The sequence below is a fragment of the Mus musculus genome, chromosome 10, assembly GCF_000001635.26.
Source record: "Mus musculus strain C57BL/6J chromosome 10, GRCm38.p6 C57BL/6J".
Lineage (NCBI taxonomy): Eukaryota > Metazoa > Chordata > Mammalia > Rodentia > Muridae > Mus > Mus musculus.
In genome coordinates, this window is record NC_000076.6 from 77206038 (window position 1) to 77226941 (window position 20904).

General features: G+C 49.2%; 2 long non-coding RNA genes across 4 annotated transcripts in view; both read left to right on the forward strand.

Moving 5' to 3' along the window:
- The first annotated feature begins 349 nt into the window (after nucleotides 1-349).
- Nucleotides 350-20904, forward strand: part of Gm35837 — a 36655-nt gene continuing 16100 nt past the window's right edge. For 2 of the 3 annotated variants that reach the window (XR_871846.2, XR_003949011.1), the window contains exon 1: nucleotides 19550-20189. This is a non-coding gene — a long non-coding RNA (predicted gene, 35837). Of the gene's footprint in view, nucleotides 560-19549; nucleotides 20190-20904 lie in introns of those variants that run through there. The other variant, XR_871847.2, reaches the window with a different exon arrangement.
- Gm40704 lies at nucleotides 4983-5898 on the forward strand. Its single transcript, XR_871848.1, has 2 exons — nucleotides 4983-5487; nucleotides 5590-5898. It is a non-coding gene; the product is annotated as a predicted gene, 40704 (long non-coding RNA).

Here is a 20904-nt window from a genome sequence, read left to right on the forward strand (position 1 = left end):
TGTCTTTTTCTGATTCTCTCCATGTTTCTGTGTCTCTGCCTCTATTTCTCTTCTCTCTCTGTCTCTCTCTCATTCTCTGTGTCTCTCTATCACTGTCTCTACCTCTGCCTTCATGTGTCTATGTTTCTGTCTCTTTGTCTCTGATGCAAGTGTGACAGGTCTTGGGTTACTTGTCTTACACTACAACTCAATACTGGACACAAACTACTTAAAGGGAGATTACTTAGCTCCTGGTCTCAGAGGTTTCATCTATGGTCACTCAGTCCCCTTGTGCTTGGGCAAAGCGTTATGGGAGTGAGAGTGTGTGGTGGCCATTGCTCACCTTATGGTAGGCAGGTAACAGGGGCAGCAGGGGCCAGGGACTTACATCCTAAAGCTAGGTACCACCTCCTAATGTTTCCATTCCAAATAGCATCACCACCTGGAATAAGCCTGAGCCTGGGGGTGTAGAGGGAGGACATTTGAGATTCAAACTACGACCAGAAAGAAAGCTGATTTCTTTTTCTTACCCTAGGCCCTACCACTTGGTCTGGCCCTGCTCCAGCTTGACAATAGCAAGGTAGGTATATACCATGTCACCTCCACAAGCCAGTCCACACAAAGCTTGTCACACAGCAGGAGCTGGGTCAGCATTTACAGAGTGAATTAAGGAAGGGGGGTGGAGCCAGAGCTCGGGCCACTTTTGCTGCTGGCTGCTGAGAGACTCTCTGGGACCCTGCTGAGTCATAGCTTCCTCTGGCTTGGATTTATTTTTAATTGTGTGTTCCGAACAGATGGAAATTTCTTGGCTGTTGCAAGTGAAACTCTGGATATTTGGGAAATAGATCCAGAAGGAAGTGGCTGGGGTATGAGTCACACAGCCATCTGAACCCTGATGGGGTAAACCTCCTGCTCAGCTGCAGAGAAGCCTCAGGGCTAAAGCCTAGCAGTGCTGAGGGCTGGGGCAGGAGGGGCAGGGTGTACAGAGTCAATGGCCGCACCTGGCTTTGTCTCTCCCATGTAGAACCTGTGGCATTGGCAGTCACCACAATGGGCACCATGTGTGCTTTAATCAATTAGATGAACCACAGGCACCCATTCCAGGGAGAAACCAGCCAACTGTCATACAGAGGCAGGTCAGGGAAGTCTGAAGGGACAAAGAGGTGACCAGCTGTGCTCTAACCAGGAGATATGTGCAAAAGCTGGGGTTCGAAGTTGGGAGTAGAATTGCCTGAGAGCAAAGAGGGCTGCTTAAGGAGGAAGTCGGTGCCAGGTGTGGAGGTGCATACTTGTAACCCTAGCACTGTGAAGGCTGAGGCAGAGGCAGGAGGATCACTCTAACCTTGGCAAGAGAGTGAGTCTTGTCTGAGACAATAAAGGAAATCGGGGATTTCCAGGCTATGATAATCTTCTAGAGGTGCAAGTGGGTTACAACTTGCTCTGGCCTCAGAGCAGTGTCCTTAACAACAGTGACCGTAAAAGCTGGGACACAGGGGACCCCACAACTGATGGCAACTCCTTACTGTGAGACAGGAGAGGGAGGGCCAATGTGCCACACACCTATGGATAACTAGGTTTCCTTTTCCTCTGGTGCAGGGAAAGGCAGCACGTTTGCACGCACACACACACACACATACATATATCCACACAAACACACACACATACACACAAACACACACATATCCACATAAACACACACACACACACAAATACACACACACACACACACACACATACACATATCCACACAAACACACACACAAGTACTCACATGGGAGGGGCAAGACCACCTTTGGTGGGGTGAAGTAACAACGGAGAAGAAAAAAAACTTCTGTATTCAGCATCCTGACAAGCTTTGGGGGCTGGAGCAAAGGCCATTTTTCCCAACACTTGGATACAATCTCGAGATAGATTCCTAGAGTTTAGAGCCTACCGGGACCTAGGAGCAGGCCTTTCCTCCTCCCTGTACTAGCTTGTCTTTCTTTCTTTCTTTCTTTCTTTCTTTCTTTCTTTCTTTCTTTCTTTCTTTCTTTCTTTCTTTCTTTGTTTCTTTCTTTTTTTCTTTCGACAGGGTTTCTCTGTGTAGCCCTGGCTGTCCTGGAACTCACTCTGTAGATCAGGCTGGCCTCAAACTCAGAAATCCGCCTGCCTCTGCCTCCCAAGTGCTGGGATTAAAGTCGAGCGCCACCACTGCCCAGCAGCTTATATCTTTTTATCCCACGGGGTTTCACCTGCATGCAAACACCAGAGTTCTATGCCTGTGGTCTTCTCTGGGTGTTTTTTGATCATCTGAACTTGGCTGCTATTCTATAGGGTGCAGAGAAGGATCTATGACAGTTGTATCTTCAGTTTTGGAGGAATGAGTTTATGTAAGCAAGGTAAAGTCAAAGAATAGAGAGAAAGGGAGAGAGAATATACAAAAATCATCAAACTTGACACTCAAAACATCAAAAAATAAATAAAACAGCAAAAACTGGAAGACTGGATCCCCATGAAGACAGTCAGTTGGGGTGTCCCATTCCCCATTCCCCCAGCCCCACCCCATGGTCCAAGCAGAACAGAGTCCTCTCAGTGGAGTCTCCAAGTAAAATAACAAATAGCAACTGACAGAGATGACATCACTGGATTGGATATTCACAGCATCCTGCAGAAACTGACTGGGGAAGTCGGAGCACCGGCTGGAGTTCCCGATTGAGCTTTCTCCTCCCCGTGGCCAAGCTTCCCATGGCCGAGCTTCCCACGGCCGACCCTCCAGCTTCTCTTTTCCACTGTGGGCGCATTTATTGCCCTGGGATAAACAATGGGTCACCTTGGTTGGAAACGGTTGACTTCTAGCTGTGCTCCAGGGCACCGCGTTTTGCTCTTGGCCTGTTTCACTGTTCTCACTACACCACATCGAGTGGAGCCATCTCCAGACATGGGACCTTGGAGGTTACTTTGGGACAAACGTGCTTAGGTGTAAAAGGGGGATGAGGGGGCATCTTCAGAGCCAGCAAGCAGCACGTGGCAATTTACTAATATAATGTAGATCACATCTTTAAGCTGGGTGTCCGTGACAGAGGGCTACCCTGCACCCACTTTTGTTTCTCTCCTTCACTCTTTGGGCCTCCTGGGTCAAGACTCAGCCAGAGAGATCTACTGCGATCAGATCAGCTTTCACACAGGAGACTCAGGCATACACTCGGTGCTCTTTGGGAAGACTGCTTGGTCTTGAACGCTCCTTCCTGCTTCCTGAGGTTGCTCCCTCCAGCTGAGGGCCATTACAGCCCCCACAGGCCCTCCAGTGGGCTTTCAACTGGGGAGGAAAGTTCATGCAGAGCAGAGAGCAGGAGAAAGGCCAGGCCCACTCTGCCCTGATCCCCTGCGTACCTCACAGCCTCTGTTGGGCCAGCAGGGGATCATGTGGGTGGGGAAGGTCAAAGGTGCTAGCTTGGGGATCAGGAGGCTGGAAGCAAGGTTCGAGGCGGCTGGCGGCACTCCAGGCTCAGAGGAGGGTCAGTGGGGCCTGGGAACAGAGTGGCCCTTGTGGGGGTGACTCAGACCCAGCTTGTGGGGGAAGGACACAGCTAGGCCCTTCTGCAACTGGCTTGTAGGGATGGGCAAGAAGGTCTAGGAGCCTAACAACCAGCCCGACTCCCTGCCCACACCCCAGGTCTGTGGAACCCCTTGACTATCCCAGACATCTGCAAAATGCTCTGAAGGCTTCGCTATTGTAACACTTCCAGCTGAGCACAGCCAAGGTGCTTTCTCCACAGCCGGAACACCCTCTGCACTTTCAAGGCCAAGCCAAGTGTACCATATCCCAGCTACTCCTCCCAGACATACATGCTTTGTGTGTGCATATATGAGTGTACATGTCCTCATGTGTGCACACATTATGTGACAACATATGTGCGTGTGTGAGGTATGTGACCATGTGTGTGTTGTGAATGATGTGCTTATAAAAAGATAAAGAGGTATAAGATATGTTTTATGGGGATGTGGTGAGGTATGGGGGAAGGGGATGTCTCAGTGGGTCAATGCCAAGGTATCCCTTCCCATTGAGGGACCAGCCACATGATGCTATAATATAGAATAGAGTTTATTCAGGGCATGGGGAGGGGAGTTAAGAGGGAAGTAGAGGCAGAGAAAGGAAGAGAGAGAGAGGGGGGGAGAGAGAGAGAGAGAAGAAGAGAAGAGAAGAGAAGAGAAGAGAAGAGAAGAGAAGAGAAGAGAAGAGAAGAGAAGAGAAGAGAAGAGAAGAGAAGAGAAGAGAAGAGAAGAGAAGAGAAGAGAAGAGAAGAGAAGAGAAGAGAAGAGGAGAAGAGAAAGTAGAGGCCAGCCATGGCCATGAGAACATGGAGAGAGGGAGAAGGAAAGGGGGAAGGGAAGAGTCCAAGAGGGCAAGAGAGAAGCAAGAAGGAAGCAAGAGTAAGAGAGAGAGGAGGGGGCAAGCAGCCTTTTTATAGTGGGCCAGGCCTACCTGGCTGTTGCCAGGTAACTGTGTGGTGGAGTTAAGACAGAATGCTAACAGTGAATATATGCATGTGTGGAGACTTGCCCCTCAGTTGGTTCCCAGGTCAGGTTGTGAGTAGCTATTCTGTTCTGGAGACTTCCTTGTCTACCCCGTAGGACACTTTCTAGGACTGTTATCTGTGATCTTGGCTGAGGCCACAGGAAGGAAGGTGACCTGAAAGAAGGGCATGGCTGAGGCTGTGTGGCTGTGTCACTTGTGTGGCTTGACTAGGGAACAAATGTCCCCGGGGATCTGGTTTACAGTAGAAGACAGCTAGTCTAAACTGTTCAGCTGCCCTATGGCTGTCAGGAAAGTACAACCTTGTGCTCTCAGAGATGAGAGAACCCAGGGCGGAGTCATTCCCTTGGCTCCCATGATCTGCCCTGGACAAGTATGTACGTGTGTGCCAAGGTGTGTATGTGAGGAGTATGCCAGAAGGCAGGGATAGAGCCACACAGTCTAGTCCTTCAGAGCAAGTGGAGGAGGGAGAAGGTGTCACTGTCCCCACATCCTACCCTAACCCTCACTATGGCCTTGCCCATCAGGGACATACAACCAATACAATGCCTGTCTTTGCCAAGGTTGGTGCCCCTTCCTAGAAAGGAATAGGCATCTGGCTGAGGGATGTGCTGATCTGGATATGAAGCAAGATCAGCACAAGACTTCTCACAAGTTTCCAGACAACAGCCCAGGCAGGAACCACACCCAGTGCCCAGGCTGGGAGAAGAAACTACCACACCCCCGAGGGGAACCTTGACCCCACCTTCTTCAGCTACTGTCTCTCCGTGGCTCATAAAGAATATCTGATCTAAAATAGAGTCTGCTCTCAACCCAGAAAGCTTCGGCAGGAAGATGAGGGAGAAGCGTCATCTCAGAAGGCCCCTGAAGGCCTCACAGGAACATGACTCAGGCCGTGACTGCACGCCAGCACTTCGGGAGGCCCACAGCTTGCTGACTCAGGCTCTCTCCACCCAGGCTCTAATTTCCAGGGCCTCGAGGAAGAGTTCCCGAGGGTAAGATCGGCAGGGCTCACCAGCCTTGGCAATGTGCCTGCGTCTGGAGAGAACAGAGAGATGCTGAGAGAAAAATCAGGGAGTTTCTCAAATCTTTCTTAGGAGACAATGCTCCTCACAGGAAGTCGGACAAGCAAGGAAGCAGAGCCTTCGCCCCTCCAGCTGACTGAGAAGGCTGAGCATGGCTTGGCCTGCGTTCCCATTAGCAAACAAGGACACAGGGGCTTCCCTGAAACACATCATCATCCCAGAGCAGAGACAAAGGACTGCCCCGGATAGAGAGGAGACCTTCTAGGTCCATAGACAAATGGCTGTTTATAAAGGTAAAAGGGGAAACCCTGTGTTAGGATGAGGTGTTTAATTTTAATTGGACATGTTACTTAGGTAAATTAAAGAGGACTTTTGATCGCTGGACTTCAGTACTTTGATAGCTGGACCTTGGTAGTCAGCCTCAGGAGGAGGAAGTGGCCAAATGAGGGAACAGACCTTGGTGGCTAGCTTTAGGAATGTTATTTAATGGTTTTTAGCAAGGCAGAGGGGCATGGGGGAAGGAACAAAGGCTGCCCGAGCCCTGCTTGCCATACTTTGGCTTTGAGACAGAACTGGGGTTAGGTGGCACCCTCTTCACTGGCCCTTGGTTCTGAGCCCAATACCTAGGACTTCCTATGTACGCTCAGGCTTTTGAAGGGAGACCAGATGGCCATGACCCACCAGGATCTTCTATAAGGCATTGCCATTGAGTGGGGCTGCAAGCAGAAGTCCTAAGTATTGGGAGCAGCTATGAAGAAGACACACGGAGGGCCAGGCATCTTGGGGTGTGGAACCAAGGACCAGTGAGGAGGTTGCCACCTAACCCTGGTTCCATCTTCAAAGCTAAAGGAGTCAATACCTTTTCACTGTCCCCTTAGTCTCAAGAAGCCAAAAGAGCCTGGCTGGGTTCTGGGGCCAGGAACATTCAGGGGTCTCCCACTCTGACCAACAGAGATGTTAGGAATGCATCCATCCCTCAGCGGGGCAGTGGCTTGGGGTTTCCATGGCAACCAGTCTCAACACACACACACACACTCCCACACACTACTAAAGGAGTAAGACTCAGCTCTGCTTGGGCCCCAGTAAGGGGCCAAGGGGAGATTCTAAGGTGAGGGACAGTTGGTGGTGATGATTATAGATGCCAGTGCTGTGCTTTCTGTCAAATCACATATGCAGGGAAGCTCTTAGAGAGGCACCTGTGATCCACAACCTGAATTCTGTAGGGCTGCGGTCTCATGGAGAGGCCAAGGCAGAGAAAAGACTCCCAAGCCTCGTTCACCTCTTTCCCGGACCTTCTAAGTCTCACCAAGGGTGTCCTTGCAGTCAGAGTGCTGGCAACAAGAACTTCTCAGTATGACCTGGGTGACTATCATGTGACCTGCACTGAGCCTTCTTGGTCAAATTCCTCTAGGGTAACCAGGACACTAAAAGTCAGTGAGGTGCAGGGAGGCAGGACCAGACCCGACCCCCCCCGCCAACACACACACAAAAGCTGCACATGGTATTGTCCTAACACTTGGTCTCATGAACACTGGCTGTAGCTCCTTGGAGTCCTCTGTGGCAGAAGGCTCAGAATAAATATTCTGACTTGGCCTTTGCTGGGGACAGGTAGGGACAAACTTGCCTGAGCACACAGATGCCCCGTCTCTTCACAAGAGGAATTCTGTCTACCAGGAAGATAGGGACCATGGGCAGATCTTGAACTGTGGGGTCCCAGTTGGTGATGTTGGTCTCCTCTTCTCTTTGTAAATGATTGCTTTTTCTTTTATGTGCACTGGTGTTTGGCCTGCATGTCTGCCTGTTCTGTGTGAGGGTGTCCGATCCCCTGGAACTGCTGTTACAGAGAGTAGTGAGCTGCCAGATGCTAGGAACTGAACATGGGTTCAACTCCATTCCCACACTGGTCTCTTAATTACCGCTAATTTTTTATTTGTTTGTTTGTTTTTGTTCCAGCAGACCAGCATGGACTATTCCAGTAAAACAAAGGTTTTATTGGTTCTGGTCTCATTAATCAGCAGATTTTTCAGCCCCCAACTAACCAGAACCAAAGATTCTCAACTCAAAATAGCACATGTCCTCAAGAGAGTCATTAAGTGGCTCTCAAACTGTCCTTCAGAACTTCTCAAGCCAGGCAGGCCTCCGTCGCCTGCCCTGCTCTCCACATTCTTATCTCCCAAGCTCCACAGAAGAGCTCAGCATACTTTGAACCCTCAGTGACTTTTCTGGACCAAAGTTCACCAAACCCCTTCCATGATCATCCCCAAAACAACACAGTCAGGTCTGTGACCGCAATACCCCAGGATCCCGGTACCTTAGGGTTACTACGGCTGTGTTGAAAAACCAATCCCCAAAGTAACTTGGGGAAGAAAGGATTATTTCACTCAGGGTTCCATATAACAGTTCATCACTGATGGAAGTCTGGACAGGAACTCACGGAGGGCAGGAACCTGGAGGCAGCAACTCATGCAGAGGCTGTGGAAGAGTGCTGCTTACTGGCTTGCTCCCCGTGGTTTGCTCAGCCTACTTCTTATAGAACCCAGGACCACCAGCCCAGGGATGGCTCCTTCCACAATGGGCTGAGCCCTCTCCCATCAAGCACTAACTAAGAAAATGTCCTACAGGCTTGCCTACAGCTGGATCTTATGGGGGCATTTTCTTAACTAAGGCTTCTTCTTCTGTGATGACTCTAGCTTGTGTCAGGTTAACGTAAATGTAACCAGTACAACAGGAATCTCAGGTTCCATAGGTCTCTATGAGAGTCCTGGGATCTAAAGAAAGGATGTCCTTGGCTATCTTCTCTGTCTATCTGAAACAGGTCTCTTTTCACACTTCCCTACCCAGGTGTGTTGACACCCCAGGTTGAAGGCTCAGACACCATAGTACCCTGTTATACCCAGCATGCCTTCTGTTTGTGACAGGCTTCTGTCTGCTGGCTTGTGAATCAGACCTCTAGTGCCCAGACAAAGCTTATTGTGGGGGCTCTAGGTCTCCTGAGTAATATGTGACAAGTGTCAGTGACAGTCACCATAAGAAGAAAGAGAAATGGTGTGCGCTGAGGCACCCGAGTGGTCATCCAGAAAGCATCATTAACAGAAAGACCAAAAGCCAAAAGCCAAAAATTCTGCGTCATAAAGAACATCTGATTAGGAAGAGAGCCCTGGCCCCCCTTCTTCACGAGAGGGAGCTAAGGTCAGCTTTGAAAATATGCAGCCTCAGCACACTGCCGGCAAACAGCTCCCTCCATGAACTTGGTCTCAGGGCCTCTTTGCTGTGATTGTGAACATGTGGCTACTTCCCTTAGAAGGAAATGGTTGTTTCTTATTCAACCTACCACACCCGGCCCCCGCTACTGCTTTGTTTTAAAATAACTTAAAACGAAAAGGAAAATTAAAGTTACAGAAACAAAAAGGGGCCATTCTGAACCTCACTGTTCCTTGACAATGCTTTGCACTTGGGTCCATTGTCTTTATCCCTCTCCCTAGGGCAGTGGTCCGCAACCTTCCTAATGCTGTGACTCTTTAACAGAGTTCCTCATGTTGTGGTGATCCCCCCAAGCCATAAATTATATATATTCTAGATAAGCACAGGTATATAGTCATATATACAAGCACATCTATATATAATCATATAATATGTGTATAATTTTGCCACCATTGTGAATTATATTCTTTTTCAGTAGTTAATGAAGCTGGCATTCTTGAGCTGAGCGACTCCTGGGGTCTTTCCTATGTTCCTGTTCTCTTACACTTTATGAAGCATTTTGTGTTCGTGTTCAGGTGCTGGGTTGCCTCTTGTTTTCTCCTCTGTTAACACCTAATTCAGGCATCAGGGTCGTGTCAGCCCCCTAGTGAAGTGGAGGCTCTGAGTATCCTAAGACTGTGATGGCAAAGACTCAGGCAGGGACTTCAGTAACCGACCAATACATATTGCCACATCCTCCGAAAGAGGACCAGTTGTCCCATCTGCAGCTGGGCTGAGAGAAGTCCTTCCTCTGTGAAGCCCCTTGAGGCACAGACCTCTGGCTTTTCATCTCTCAAGCACCCTCCACACAGCCTGCTTTGATCAGGCCCTGACATCCCAGCATCTCAGCCCGCAGGCCTGTAGCTCCCCAGCAGCTGGAGCTGAGTTGGAGAAAGGGCTCCGGGCTGTGGCACAGTCTGAGCACAAATGGCTGCTCTTGGGGCTAGCCCATGGACTCCAGCCAGCCTGGGGCAGGAAGTAGGTCCCAGGTGCCAGCACTCAGCAGGGTGTGCAGCCTCCTAATGTATGGAAAGAGGTCAGGTTGAGGCTGCGCTGTCAGACTTTCCAGGAACAGGCTCCATGCATTATCTGTGTGGGAGGAAGGAAGTGGTCCTGGGAGGGGCAGATAAGCCCTCTGCCCCACAGGAAGGGTGAATATTCCAATCACCCAGGCCTCTCTTTGCCCAGAATCTGTGGGCGTAGGTTAAGGCTCTGGGAGACCCACCTATTAGGGCCACACATAGACAGATACACTTCTTGAACAAGGGCCTCTCACTTAGAACTTGCAGGGAAGCAGATAGAGGTATCCACCTTAGACCTGCCTGCGAGGCATGGACAGCTCGGTAGGTACTCACAGGCTGGCACACACTGATGCACTCTGACACACTCTGGCCACTTAGCATCCAGCACTTTCATGGATCTCTATGGTGCTCCCATCCCTGCTGGACCTCAGGGGTCCTGAGGCTCCTTGCTGGCCTCTCCTGGGTCTTCTCTTTGCAGAGTCCTGGCTTTTGTGTCTATTGCCTGTCCTGAACAAGTGCTTCTTCTCATGTTGGGCTCTGAACGTGAAGTGCCACCACCCCAGAGCCACCAAGTCAGAACTTGGGAGGAGTGGGTCTCCTCTCTTTCTAGGCCCTGGTTCATTTCCTGGTCTACTGTGATCCTAGGCTCCAAGGGCTTCGGCTTCCCAGCCTGCTTCTTGGTGTCTCCACATCAGATAAGAGCCTTCCCTTAAATTCCATGTCATTTTGGAGCAGTTATCTACTAATTCATCACCAGGCAAATTATCCTAGCCTGATATCTCTACAGATTAGACAGGACTGAGGAATAAAAGCCTGTCCAGGCTTCTCTAGGACCTGAGAAGAGGCTTGGGCAGCCTCCTTGTCCCCAGGATCTGGGTCAGGGGAACTCTAGCCTAGCGTCTCCTTGGGGAGCTCAGGAGGTGTGATGGAAGCCTCAGGCCAGACTGGGGTTAGCAGGGGTCCCCGTTTGCCATTGCTAAAAACAGTGAGTTCTGGAGCAAGCTGGGCCCAACACTTGAGGAGTCTAGATAGATGCACACACTTGTGTGTGTGTGTGTGTATGTAAAGACATATGCCACGGACAGACATAGCATGCACGTAAACATGCATATGTGTATACACGTGCAAGCTCATATATGTTCATGCTACAATTAATGCGCATGTTGTATGTGTGTATGTGACGAGACTCTGTGTGTGTGTGTGTGTGTGTGTGTGTGTGTGTGTGTGCATGTATGTGTCCGTTTGGCCTGAGTATGTAGTATGTACATGTGGATATGTGTATGTACGTACACACGTATTTTCAAGTTCAGGAGCCACACCCTTGAGTAGTGTAGAAATGAACAGAAGTGATCTCCAGAGCTTTGCCTACAGCTGGTTATCTGAAACATTGGAAGAACAAAGCTGACCATGTCTCTTTCCCTGGGCTCTCGAGTTCCCAAGAGGCTCATTAGGGAAGATGGAGGAATCTTGGCAGCTGGACGGCCTCTGGGATCATATGTATGTGAGTGCACACACACACACCCACACACACCACCACCCCCCCACACACACACGCATGGATGCATGGAGGGGGAAGCACGGCCTGTGGAGTTCATTCCTGACAGCTTCATGAAGCTTGCTTCCTGGGAATGACTGGGAATAACAAGATAACAAGGCAGGAGTGTGAACTGTGGACAGACGTCCTTGTAGAGATCCACTGGGCCCTCGGCTGAGGGCAGAGTCCAGTGCTCCTCCTAGCACAGGGCTGAGGCTCTGGCCCAGAGGCTTTTGGATTCCTACCCTGGCCTCACAAGCTGGTCACAGGGTTCTGGGCTTAAGGCTCAGGGGACTTGAAGAGCTGTGGGGACACACACCCATGGAAGCAGTAGAGGAATGTAGGGGACTGTAAGTCTCCATCACTCTGCCCTGACCCCTGCTGTGGACATGGGGGGAGGCGTGGTCAGGGCCCGGAGGCTGATGGGTGGATCATGAGGTGCTTCTATCCAAGCGTCAACCCTAAAGCAGAATTGCAGCACGCACACAGCAGGGTTTTGAACTGGTCTGGTTTGGAGCATGAATGGAGCCCATGAATCCAGGAACTAATACTACCTTTCTCACTGTGGCACTGTGTGAGTCTCCAGCACACCCAACATCTGCCCAGGAGCACCTACACCACGCCTTGTACCGATCCCAGGGACCTTCATCATAACTGTGGTACAGTATCCCATTGTCTAGATAAGCTGACATTCATTTACCTATTTGGGGGATGCCACTAATCTTTGCTCTATCAGTTGAGGTCCCAGCTAACTTCCTGGTATATACAAGCCACTCACTCCCCTGACAGTGAGGTCTCTGGAGCACCCGTTTCCGAGCCTCAGTTTTATGTGGACAGGACACTGTCCTGTTTACTAACTGTGATGGTTTGGATATGCTCGGCCCAGGAAGTGGCACTATTTGGAGGTATGGCCTTGTTGAAGTAGGTGTGGCTTTGTTAGAGGAAATGTGTCACTGTGTGGGCTTTAAGACCATCATCCTAGCTGCCTGGAAGGCCTGCAGCCTTCAGATGAAGATGTAGAACTCTCAGCTCATGCCTGCTTGAATGTTGCCATGTACCCGCTTTGATGATACTGGACTGAACCTCTGAACCTGTAGGCCAGCCCCAATTAAATGCTGCCATTTATAAGTGTTGCCTCGGTCATGGTGACTGTTCATAGCAGTAAAACCCTAACTAAGAGACCAGGAGACCCCCAGCTCTTGATACTCGATGTCCTTGTGCTCCCTGCTGAATATGTCATGGTCTCTCCCTTCACATCAGTTCATCCATCACAATGGGACCTGGTTCTGTGCCACATGCGGTGTGGCTCTTTCTGTCTTCTCCTTCCCTCTTCTCATGAGCGTCACAGGGGTTCTCTGAATCACTTGGACTGTGGTGTCTATTGGTCAACACACCTCTGCTGAGTGCTGTCACCTGCCTGGTATCTGTAGCTGTGCACTGTCTTAGCATCTGGTGGTGAGTCTCCCCTTACTCCTGTGACATCGCTGGCCCCTCCTCCCATGCTGTACACACTCAAATGCATCCTGGGAATGTTCGTTGACCTACAGATCTTTTTTTTTAATTATGATTTTTGTAATTTGCCCCTTAGTGCCTGAAAATGCACATCTCTTCATTTATTTAAGTCTTCCTTCACCAACCTTAATAAATATTTTATAGTCTTCAAAATCTTTTGTGAGGAGAGGTAAGTCAATAGGGAAGGGTGCTTGCTTGGCAGACACAAGAAGCAGGGTTCAAATTCCTGGTCCCCACATAGAAAGCCAGGCATGGTTGCATTTGTCTGTACACCCAGTACTGGGGGACCAAGCCAGATGGATCCTAAAAGCTCACTTGCTGGCCAGCCTTGATGAATGGCGAACCTCTTGTTAGGTGAGAGACCATCTCAAAGGCAATATGGCAGAGACAGAGGAAGACATTCTCATCCTACTATGGGACTCCATATATTATGCAGATAGGCTTTCACGTACACGTACACACACACACACACATACACACACACACACACACACACACACACACACACACACACACACACACACCTTTTGTGATTCGTTAGCTATTTGGTGGTTTTCAATGCTATTGAAATCAGGGCATTTTGCTTCAGGTCTAACTCTTGGTTGACATCTGTTCACTTACCTCATTCAAGGTCTTTGCCAAACTCACTTTTAAAAAAAGCAACTGCTTTGTGGAGATATACTTCACCTACTGTAAATAAACCTCACCTCTGTAGATAAAAATCGAGTGTTTGCCAAGCATACCCACAGACCAGCGACAGAAGAGTCGCCTCATCCGCTCTCCCTGCACGAGAAAAAGCCAAGACCCTGCAAAGGGAAAGCAACCAGGATCTGCACCCACACTAAACTCACCTTTAATCTACAGGACTTATCTATAAATTCTTTGGATTTTCTACACACACAGACAAATTCCTGGGCTTGCTGTTACGGGGCCTGCAAGAACCGATGGAGAAGACCGATAAAAACCGGACCAGCTGGAAGTGGAGTTGGGCATTCAAAGGCCAGGTTACAAGTTTGCTGATATAAGCCAGATGCAGTTGGCCACAGCGTGTGGACAGTCTGAGTTTTAACCAAAGTTGCCCTCTTGTCCCAGGCGTGAGAGATTTATTTTATTTTATTTTTATGTGTATAGGCATCTTGCCTGCATGCATATATATGCGCATCACGCACATGCCTGGTGCCATGGATTATTTGGAACCAGAGCTACAGACAGTTGTGAGCCACCAATTGGGTGCTGGGAATTGAACCTGGATCCTCTAGAAGAGCAGCCAGTGAGGCTTCCAACCGCTGACCCTTTTCTTCAGTCCATCTTAAAGGGTAGTTCTGGAGATTTTTCTCCCCTCTCCAGAGAGTGTCTACAGGGAAGGCTGGTGCTGATGCAGCCAGTGAGGCTGTGCCACAGGCAGGCCACCGTCCCTTGGCAATGCCCAGAATCCCACTAGATCCCCTAGGTCCCCTTGATCAAGCTTCTTCCCCAGCCTGGGGAGACACCAGAGAGCCCTCGGTGGAGGGCAGTGAATCACAAGTTAGCCCTTCCCTAGGTGCGCAGAGCAAAGCACCTGCCCTCTGCAGAGACGCCTGGCAGGATGAAGAACATTCATTCTCCGTGAACTATGTTCTCCTGTGCTGATACGATTCGATCAGAAAGAGAATCTATGTAGAAGGCTATGCCCAGGATACCACAGAGGAAGACATCTCAATAGTATAGACACTTTCACTTAGGAAAGTTGGCACACTTGTAAAATGTGGCATATCCAACAGAATAAGAATTTTTTTTTTAATTGTTTCAGCCACGAGTGGTGGCACACACATTTAATCCCAGCACTCGGGAGGCAGATGCTGGCGGATTTCTGAGTTCGGGGCCAGCCTGGTCTACAGAATGAGTTCCAGGACAGCCAGGGCTACACATACAGAGAAACCCTGTCTTGAAAAACAACAAAAAACAACAACAATAAAAAATTGTTTCTTTGAAGACAGGGTCTCATGTAGCCCAGGCTAGCCTCAAACTCCCTGAGTAGCTAAGGATGGCCTTGGATTTCTTAGCCTCCTTCCTCCACCTCTCAAGGGATGGGACTAAAAATCTTCAAGGATAACTAGGCAAGGCTTTCTTCCTTACAAGGAGAGCAGAAACATTCCCCTTCCTCTCTCTTTCTCTCCCCACACCCCCTCCCCATCCTGTGACCGGAACAGGTATGGAGGGTAGGACAGAGGGCCACCTGGTCCCACCTGTCAAGCCTCCGCACAACTCCAGTTCCTTCCCACGAAGCTTGTCTTACTTCTCAAAGGGAGCAGGCAAGGCTGTCTGACACCTCTGTTTGAAAGATGCCTGGCAGAAATGAGCGAGTGAGTGTGCAAACTCGAATGTACAGGAAAAGCACAGACAACCTCCCTCACCTCCCTCACGTTCCCCGTGAACTCCAGTCCATAGCGCCAGCGAATGGTGTTCTGAGTCAAAGGTTCCATTAGGGTGTCAGCTTCCACCCAGAGGAGGAAGTTCTGGACGACGTGTCTGTAAACTCAGATAAGATAGGGTTGGACAGGCTGCTCTGTGGACGAATGCCTGGAGATTGAACAGTGGCTGCTTGTGAAAACGCTTCCTTCCAAGGCTAATATTTTCAGAAAGGAAAAAATATATATAACAAAGGTTATGACTGTTACATTTTAAATCTTGACGAGGCCCTGTTTGATCATTAACCTGCTAAACAGGACCACACTACTGGTCACAAGTCATTAGACATTTGTCCAGCCCCACAGAGTGTGGGACAGGGGGCAAATCTGAAGGTATTCCACGGGGAATAACAGATCCATTAAGAAGAATAGATCCGTATCCGCTTGGTGCTGTGCCTTCTATGGATGGGTGGGATGATGAAATGGGTAATCATTGGCATGGAATGAGTTTCTATAAACCTGAAACTGCCCTTTAAAAGAAAACCTACTAACTTAAAAAAAAAAAAAAGGCAGAGAACTCCATCCACAGTCGCCTTCTTCAATAAACCTTACAGGTTTCTCCTTAAACAACGTCAGTCACCTTGAAGATTCCCATGCACAGTTTTGGGAGGGCTGGTGCTTCCGGTGTTCTCTGGGTGGCTGCTGTGTTTCTGGGTGCTACTGAGCATCACATAAGAAAGCATACAGGAGGCTTTCTTCTGAACAACCTGCTTCTCTTCGGTTGGCCATGGCAGTTGCTGTAAAGACCCCTTCTACAGCTCTTTACTTGAAAATTGCTTGCTTTGGGGCTGGAGAGATGGCTCAGTGGGTAAGAGCACTGACTGCTCTTCCAGAGGTCCTGAGTTCAAATCCCAGCAGCCACATGGTGGCTCACAACCATCTGTAATGGGATCTGATGCCCTCTTCTGGTGTGTCTGAAGATAGCTACAGTGTACTCACATAAATGAAATAAAAGAAGTCTTAAAAAGAAAAGAAAATTGCTTGCTTTAACCTGCACTTTTAAAAGAGGATATCCCTAATGATATTAACTTGAAAAAAATCCCATTATATTCTTATTGGATCTCATAGCAGCACAGATGTTCTCTAAGTCCTTTGTAGTTGTAACCAAAACAGTAGCCCGGCAGTGGTGGCACACACCTTTAATCCCAGCACTTGGGAGGCAGAGGCAGGCAGATTTCTGAGTTCGAGGCCAGCCTGGTCTACAGAATGAGTTCCAGGACAGCCAGGGCTACACAGAAAAAAACCTGTCTCAAAACAAAAACAAAAACAAACAAACAAAAAAGACCATAACAGTAAGGAAGAAAAGCCTGTCCAGTTTAAAGTCTGAAGTTCAAAACCACCCTCCTCACTGCTGCAGGTCACGGTGCTGATAAAAGCAACTTAAGGGGTGAAGAATTGATTTTGACTTATAGTCTGAGTTGATCTTGGAGAGAAAGTCACAGCAACAGGAGGCAGGTCAGCTGGTCTCATAACATCCATAGTTTAAAAGAAATGTAGTGAATGTACGTGTTCAACCTGCTTTCTCCATTTTATAGTCTAGAATCCCTGCCCAGTCGATTGTGCTGCTCACAGTGAATGGGTCTTCCTGATAGAATTAACCTAATCAAGACAATCCCCAACAGGCATACCCAGAAACCCTCTCTCCGGCGATTCTGTATGTCACCAAGTTGTCTTGTTAAGGGTAACCACCACGCCAGGTACCTCAGACACTCCTGAGAAATCATTGTCTTTGGACACAGAGCTTCTCAGGGGCTCACCCTGCCAGACACAGCGAGGAGTCTCGGTCCCCCCAACAGATGGCAAACGGATGCCCAAGTGCCCACAGGAAAGCAACTGTGGCTCGGACATCTCACCAGATTCCTTGGACAGCTGGGAGGCGGCCTGTGGCTTCCACCTCACTGCCTAGCAAAGGGAATCGACAATGAGAAGAAAAATTGAGATCAGGAACCAAGGGAGAACATGGGGTCTGGAGAGAGGCAGAAATGGGCAGCCCAAGCTGCTGGCAGAGTTGCCTGGAGACGGTTAGTGCTAGTGGGGGTTGGGGGAGATGAGCGATTATGATAGTCAGGGACTCAGGTAACGCCTCCAAAAGCCCAGAGAGATTCTGGGAGATGAAGAAGAATCCCAGTGGCTTTCTCCCAGTGACCTCTGCCGTACTTAAGGGGTACCCAGATCTCACCATGGCCCCTTGGGATAATGAGGCAGGGTGGGCACAAGCACCATCCAGTGCATACCTGAAGGGGGTATGAGCCCCCAGTCAGACTGCATCTGAGGCCAGGTTCCCAACAGAGGAGGTCCCCCTAGGTCAAGCTGCAGATCCTTGCCTGTGTCAGGGGAATAGCCAGGCATGGACTTGTCTAGGGACGGCTGGGAGCTTTGAAGGGGCACTGAAGATAGCAGCCATACACAGCAACCAGACAGCAAGCTCAGCTGAATCCAAGTGGCACAAAGTCCTATAGTGAAGATGAACCTGCGCAGAGGGAACAGCATTGTGATAAGCTGAGCGTTTTCTCCTAAAAGCCCAGCCAGACTCTAAGCCCTAACCCTCGGGATCCCTGGGATGACAGTGCATTCATTGATGGGGTGCTGAAGAGATAATTAAAGCAGAACGAGGGGACCATCATGGGCATGTTGTGGGATAGTCACCAGAGAGGACTGCTCAGATGTGGGTTGAAGCCAATAGAAAGCCTCTGTCAGGTGGTCAGTGACTCTACTGGGTATTCGGGATCCCAATGTAGCACTGAGCCTTTCTTACGGTGAACTTCTAAGCACACACATAAACACAAACACAAACACACACACACACACACACACACACACACACACACACACACACACACACATGTTCTAGGTTGACATATTTCAATTAACAAAAATAGTTAGCCAGAAGTAGAACTACAGAATCCAAAAAGCAAGGTTAGTACGTTTTGAGACTTTCCTAAGACTCTATGGACTTTGATGAATCGATTAGGTCTTTGTTTCAGTTTTGGGAGCTGGTGCTGTCTACGCACTGAGTTTTACAGCCTGCATGGTATTTCTGTCATGGAGTCAGTTGTGCTACGGTCTGGGGACCTGTTACAGACCCTAATCCAACACAACTCAGTCCTTACATAAAGAGATCAGGACACAGATGAGAAGGGGGACAGCCACTTGAGGACACAAGAAGAGGCCATCTACAAGCCAAAGAGAAAAGCGCCCAGAAGGACCCACACTGTGACACCATAGTCTTAGACTCCAGACTCTAAAGTGAGAGATCACGTGACCACAGAGTAAGCCACAACCTGGGGATCTGTGATACCAGCTCCCAGAAATCTAGGCGGGTGGTCTGTTGCAAGGACAGGGACTCTTTCCTTCTGAAAGTGATCTCTGCTGGGTCACCAGCAACAGATAAAGACATGTGTGTCTCCCATGTGTCTCACAATTCGTAGAATGTTTACCCCTAAGAGATGTAGACATCAGTGAGATTTTGCCCATATCCATCCCCAGATCCTTCATGGATCACCCCGCAGGTATCTTTGTCACAGTGAAGAATGAAAACATCAGTCTTTGGGTATCAAACTACACTGCGTACTGGTTTTGTCAACCCTGTACATTTGGAAGAATGACTCTCAAGTGTACAAATGCAAATCTGTGGGGCATTTCCTTGATTTTGATTCCTGTGGGATGGCCCAATTCACTGCATGTGGTACCACCCACTCGCTGGGCACTCGGGAGTCAGAATGCAGGGAGATCTCTGTGAGTTCGAGGCCAGCGGGTCTACGTGGTGAGTTCTAGGACAATCAGAGCTACAGAGTGAGATTCTGTCTTGAAAGACAAAATAAAGAAAGCTGGCTGATGGGCTGGAGAGATGGCTCAGCAGTTAAGAGCACTGACTGCTCTTCCAGAGGTGCTGAGTTCAATTCCCAGCAACCATATGGTGGCTCACAACCATCTGTAATGGGATCTGATGCACTCTTCTGGTGTGTGTCTGAAGACAGCTACAGTGTACTCACATAAATAAAAATAAATAAATCAGAAAAAAAAAAGAAAGAGAGCTGTCTGAGCAAGACAGTAATGAGCATTCCCCCACGGCCTCTACTTTGGTTCCTGCCTCAGTTTCCCCTGATGATGGGTAGACTGTTACCTGTAAGACAAAAACCACTTCCTCCCCAAGTCACTTTGGTTACGGTGTTTATCATAGCAGTAGACAGTACACTAGGACAAACTGTCAGGCAAGCTGTGGCCCATCTGTCGGCAGACGTGACTCAGCATCAGGAAAGGACCGGCAGCCTGTCGGCTCAGAAACAATTAGCTGAGAGGAAGGGACCTCAGAAAAGAGTCACGATGATAACAGACTAGCGGATGCTAGAGGCCAGTGGGGGAGGGGACAGGGAGGAAGAAAAGGTGGCCTGGGCATGGTGGCACAAATCTATCATGTATACGAACCTGTTCCACAAGAGAAAGGACTGTGCTACTCAAAGTGCCTCCAGGATCGTCCTCATTACACCATGGATTCTGGGTGTTACAAGGTCTTTGTCTTTTGGCCAGATACGGAGTCTGCATTTCTGTTTCTCAGAAACTCATTGGCTTTCCAAATGTGGCTCTGACCAACTAACGGGCAAGTGCTCCAAGAGGAAAGTAGACACCCGTGAATACCTTCCAACGAGACGATCTTGAGATGTGTGCTGAGACTGGAGCATCAAGGACCTCTTCCTCATCAGAAGGACTTGGGACTCACCAGCAAGAATCAGCATCACAGAGCGGCCTCCAAATAGCTCTCCAACGTACGCCTGGTTCTCCTGCAGTTCTGAGACCCTTCAGATGAAGCTCACAGTGTTCCTGAGTCATGGGACTCTGCCTCACTCTGGATGGGCAGAACAAAGGAAAGCAATGACCGACAAAGTGATCTGGGTAGCTCGATGATGCTCCCAGCATGAGGTAACCGAGACACCTTGTTCCCTTTTTCACTTTCTCCTTTGAGCATCTCAAGGGTACCAGTGAGAAGCCATCAGCCAACTCTACATTGAGGGGTTTGGCCACAGCATCCTGTCAAAGGTGAAGACATCCTGAAGTCTTGCCAAGGATTCAAGACTTACAGAAAATGATACCCATGGAAGGAGCAGAGGAGCCCCATCCTGAAATGCCAGGGGTGCTGCGCATCTCAGAGTCTGTGGTTTGCTAAGTGCAGACTGCTCAGCTGTAATTTCTGTTTTTGACAGATGTCCTGTGGTTACCACTCAGGACACCCACCATCAAGGCTGAATGGGCATGCGGCAGTCTTTTTTATTTTTTTCCCCCTAAAATCAAAAGTTATCTCTTAAAAAGCATCTGTTTAGGGAGACTGTCTCTGATCTCATGGAGTTAGCTGGCCCATGAAATCAGGGCCAAGACAATAAGGGGAGGTCTGTGTACCCACAGAGGCAATTGAAAAAAACGAATCCAAAAGGATTTTGTAACACTTAGAGCTGCAAGCCACAATTACCAGCGGTACCTGAAAGTCCTTCCTTCCTACCCGCTGCAGTTTCATAACAATGAAGCAATTATCCCTCAACCACAGACTCCTGAAGCAGCGCCCACCCCAGTATCAGGAATGTCCTTCCTTCCAGACAGGAGTACCACTCCTGGATCCTTCACATCACACTGTGGGTTCTGG